Source organism: Gekko japonicus, unplaced genomic scaffold (genome assembly GCF_001447785.1).
Source record: "Gekko japonicus isolate JY-2015 unplaced genomic scaffold, Gekko_japonicus_V1.1 scaffold1966, whole genome shotgun sequence".
NCBI classification, from domain to species: domain Eukaryota; kingdom Metazoa; phylum Chordata; class Lepidosauria; order Squamata; family Gekkonidae; genus Gekko; species Gekko japonicus.
Window position 1 is genome coordinate 124,236 of NW_015164249.1, and position 4,874 is coordinate 129,109.

The 4,874-nt window shown below is 46.9% G+C and overlaps 1 long non-coding RNA gene across 1 annotated transcript in view; it reads left to right on the forward strand.

Annotated features, from left to right (window-relative positions):
* Window positions 1-4,874, forward strand: part of LOC107108240 — a 29,267-nt gene that overhangs the window by 15,508 nt on the left and 8,885 nt on the right. The window contains exon 2 of the long non-coding RNA XR_001482429.1: window positions 2,149-2,190. This is a non-coding gene — a long non-coding RNA (uncharacterized LOC107108240). The remainder of the gene's footprint in view (window positions 1-2,148; window positions 2,191-4,874) is intronic.

Below are 4,874 nucleotides of genomic sequence, written 5' to 3' on the forward strand. Positions count from 1 at the left end.
TCTGTATCCTTATATGCTGCTGAGGTATGACAGCCAATGTGACGTAGCAGTCAGGGCTTCAGAGCATGGGAGAGGCTGCAGGTGTGTGGGGGGTGGAAAGCTGAAGAGTGAGGGGGAAATAAAGGTAGGTTGATGATTGGCTGGGAAGGAGATAGGGTTGCCAACTCCAGGTGGGAAATTCCTGGAGATGTGAGGGATGGAGCCTGGAGAGGGTGAGGTTTCAGGAGGCGTGGGACCTCAGACAGGTACAAAGCCATAGACTCCACCCTCCAAACCAACTATTCCCTTCTGGGGAACCATCGTTGCCAATCTCCAGGTGAGGGCTGGAGATCACTCAAAATTACAACTGTTCTTTAGGTAGGAGAGATCAGTTCCTCTGGAGAAAATGGTGGAGTCAGTGTCATTATACCCTGCTGAGGTCGCCACAGCAAATTGACACTGAGTGTCCAAGGCTGGGGCACCTGCCCTGAGCCTCTTTCTAGAGGCCGTTGTATTTATTTCCACAATGGGCCTTTTCCCCTAGTCAATTATAATTCCAGAAGATCTCCAGGCCCCACCTGGAGGTTGGCAACCCTGGTTCCTAGTCTGGGTCTCTGCCTGCTCCTGAATGGAATTTTTTCATGCATCCCAAATTCCTCTTTTCTGGTCGTTTAAAATCAATTGTGGTTGGGAGTGGTGAGTAAGAGTGTTGTAAGACTGGGGACAGGGTCGGATGCAGAGGTCCATCGGTGGCTGTTAGCCACAAGGTATAGATGGAACGCTCGGTTTGGGGCGGTAATGCTCTGTATTCTAGGTGCTGGGGCAGGGGGCAACAGTGGGAGGGCTTCCAATCAGAATTGGAGATTTAGATGACTTGTTGCTAGTCTGTGGGTGACGAGCAAGAAATGCACTTGGAAGAACTCGCTCAGTAAGCATAATGGTGAAAAGTGTGTGCAGGAGGCAGACATACCAAAAAGAATTTCAAAAATTCAGCAGGGAAAGCTAATCCCCTGGTGGCAAATAATGACAGCAACCTAGGGTTGACAGCCTCCAGTCTCTTAGGACCCAATAAAAACATCCCTCCCCACCAAGCTTTTTCTTAGTTTATTGATCCTGTGCAGTTGCCTGTTTACAAAAGGGAAGTGATATGCTTTTAGTGATATGTTTCTTGCTGTCTTTGAAATTGATGGCTTCTTTCTGGTTGTCGATATTTATTTTGTTTGATTTCTTACATGTAGATTGATTAGCATACAAAATAGTATTATTTGACACATTTATGAAATTTAAAAGTACACACCGGCGTCCTTTTATTTTTAGCAGCAAAATTGCGACTGCGCCTAATACTAGAGAGGATTGCAGCCTGCTGCACTGCACACACTACGGGAGCACAGTTATTTCAGCTTTAAAGGTGACTGGCAGGAGGCAGCCAGGCATCCCGCAAGCAACAAGTGCCCTGTAGTGCGCCTCTTAGGGTTGCCAACTGTGACTTACCTCGCCGGTGGGGGACTCCTGGGGGATCCCAGTGTGTGTGTGCGCGCGCGTGCGAGAAGCGTGCGCCGCATTTGCATCACAGGGCAGTGACGTCATGACGCCGGGCACACTGGGGGCAGGGCCATGACCATACAAGGGAAAACCATAGAGTTTTCCCTTGTAGGGCCGTGGCCCCGCCCCCAGCGTGCCCGGCCCCCCGGTGCTCCCCAACATCTCCAAATTCTCCATTGGAAAAACTGAAGAAAAAAAATTCTGGAGAAGAGAATGCTGTCCGCGCCCCCCCCCCCCATATCTCTAAGGAGACCTGGTTCTGTACTCCTTTCTCAGCCACAAAGCTGCCTTGATAGCCCTGGGGGAATTGCCCCCCCCCCTCTTGGCCTAACCTCCCTCATATAGAGGGAGATAACCCCCGTCTGTGCCACCCTTGGCTCAGTAGAGAAGGAGCAGGTTAAAAAGGGGTTGGAAACACATGAGCACTGGCCCTCTCTATCTAAGCTGTGAAACAAAAAGTGGAAGGAAAACAGCCCCCTGCTTAGAGTGCCTCAGGGAGTGCTGCTCACACAGTTCATCAGTACTGGTTTGGTCGTATACTGTGAAGGGTGCACTGTCTCTCTAAGAGTACCTGACCGATAAAGCTGATTGATTCTTATCTTCCTGTCTCTCCTTTCTTTTTTGCAGCTCGATCGCTCGGACTCTTTTGTAAACCATGTCACCAGAACAGTAAGTTTAAAAAAGCAAAAAGAAAAAGAAAAAGGGATCCCCTTTTGGGGGGGGGGATTTCTTTGATTGAAGTTTGTGTGTGCCTATTTATCTCGCTCTCACAGAAGTGGTTTCTGCTAGGGCTTTTAAGAACCACTGTTCAGGAATTTAAAAAATATGAGAGAGGCCCTGCCAACAGGGCTCAAGAATGAAGGGTATGAGGGACAGAGATCACAAGACTCAGGTAGTCATATAGGACTTGCTCTTATGATGTTTGAGCACAAGGGGAATTCTGCAGTCCAGTGGCAAGACGTTCCGCAGGTAAGGGCACTGCTAGTGAAACCCGATGGAGACTTGAGATTGGAGATAAACCCTCGCTTTAGAAAATAAAATCATCCATCCATCCATCCATCCATCCAGTTTATACCCCGCCCTTCCTGCCAAGGCAGGCTTTGGGCAGCTTACATAAAATTCATATAAATACACTTAAAACAATCACAAATAACATCATCATAAAATAGCGTGACACTTCATTTTTTAAAAAGCCCTAAAGTGCTGGAACATGGTCTAATAAAGTGTGAGAGCAGAGGTTTCAAGTTCGCAATACTACTTAGGTGGCGATACAATCCTGATGGTATTCTCACCAGCTCAATTTGTTTGACTTATTTGTGCGGCGGGCACAGGCTGTAGGCGGTAAGGCCAGGGCACAGGGGCACTCCTCGGTATTTAATGCAGCTCCTTAGTTGAAATCCTGGTGGAAGTGCTTCGTCTTGCAGGCCCTGAGGAACTGTAAGAGGCCCCGCAGGGCCCTGAAGGTGAAGGGAGAGAATGTTAGGGGCATAAAGGGATAGAAGAGAAGAAAGTTAATGTAGAGAGAGAAAGAGAGAGAGAATGTATAAACAAAAAGAAATACAGTGAATATTGTAAGGAACAGGAAGGCGTATTAACAGAACTAAATAATGAAGAGATGTAAAAAAAAAGGGATGACAGGGGAAAAACACAGCTGGCTGCAGGGCTCGGAACAGTAGACATTAGATATGAGAAGGGAGTATGACAGGAAAAAGAATAAATTTTGGGAAGAATGAAGAAATGAATTAATCTTTCAGCCGTAAATAAATTATCTGATTTAAAATAATAATATTTAAATTTATTTCCTTATTTTAACCCCCTTGTCCAGAAAAAACAAGCAGTTGATGGAAGAAGAGGTTAAAATGACTGTGTGTGAACACTTTTATTTTCCTTTCAGGAAACACCTGTAACAGGTTGCCCCCAAAAGCACTCGTTCTCATATACAGCCCAAACGTGGAAGTAAAATCCGTGCGAGGGCTACATGAAGTTACAAGACGCTGACGTCATTTTGAGAGCTCCCCAAATTGTCCCCTCGAAATAGCTCTTTAGGGCTTCATTTTATGTAAATCAGAATTGGAGATTTAGATGACTTGGTGCTAGTCCGTGGGTGACGAGCAAGAAATACACTTGGAAGGGCTCGCTCAGTAAGCATAATGGTGAAAAGTATGCAGAAGGCAGACATGCCAAAAAGAATTTCAAAAATTCAGCAGTGAAAGCGAATCCCCTGGTGGCAAATAATGACAGCAACCTAGGGTTGACAGCCTCCAGGTGGTGGCTCAAGATCTCCTGGAATTAGAAGAAGAAGAAGAAGAAGAAGAAGAAGAAGAAGAGGAGGGGGGGAGGGGAAGAGGAGGAGGAGGAGGAGGAGATTGGATTTCTACCCCGCCCTTCACTCGGAGTCCCAGAGCGGCTGACAAACTCCTTTCCCTTCCCCTCCCCACAAACAGACACCCTGTGAGGTGGGTGGGGCTGAGAGAACTCTTGACACAAGCTGCTCTTTCTTCAAGGACAGCTGTGCCAGAGCTTGTGACTGACCCAAGGTCACATCAGCAGGTGCGAGTGGAGGGGTGGGGAGCAATGTTCCCTCTAAGCTGTGGAGTTTTGTGAGCAAAACTTCTACTTTGTGAGCTACTGCCATTAAAGTTGTGAGTGAGCGATTTGGCTACATCATAAATTATCTATGGCATTATACCATGCTGAGGTCCCTCCCCCTTTTCAAACCCCGCCCTCCCCAGGCTCCGCCCCCAACATAAGTATTTCCCAACCCAGAGCTGGCAGCCCTACTGGAAGCCCTTCCAGAACCCTCATACATTGTTCTCCCGCCCCCCACACAAGTAATCTAAATTCAAGACAAATTACACCTATTGGCTTGTTTTGAATGTTTTGCTTCTCCCTTGGACAGCCAAGAGGGAAGTGGCAAAGAGCTATATGCAGGGTGCCGAATTCTCAGTACTCCACTCACCGGCTGAGGCTTTGGAACCTCGTCAACCATTGAGGATTTGTTTTAGTGCTTTTTTAAAGAACATCTTTGCCTTTCAAGATGTTGACCCTAATACCGATTGTGTACTGATGGGCATAAGCAGGGGGGTTTTTGTAGAAAAAGCCCAGCAGGAACTTATTAGCATAATAGGCCACACCCAACAGCAGAAACGCATTAGCATAATAAGCCACACCCTGACATCACAGCTGATTAGCATATTAGGCCACACCCCCATGTTACCACACTCACCTTTTGCTTCTTATTCTTTTTACTTTGTTTGTTGTCAAAACCCAGGGCTTTTTTGTAGCAGGAACTTCTTTGCATGTTAGACCACACACCCCTAATGTAGCCAATCCTAATGAGTTTCTGCTGTTAG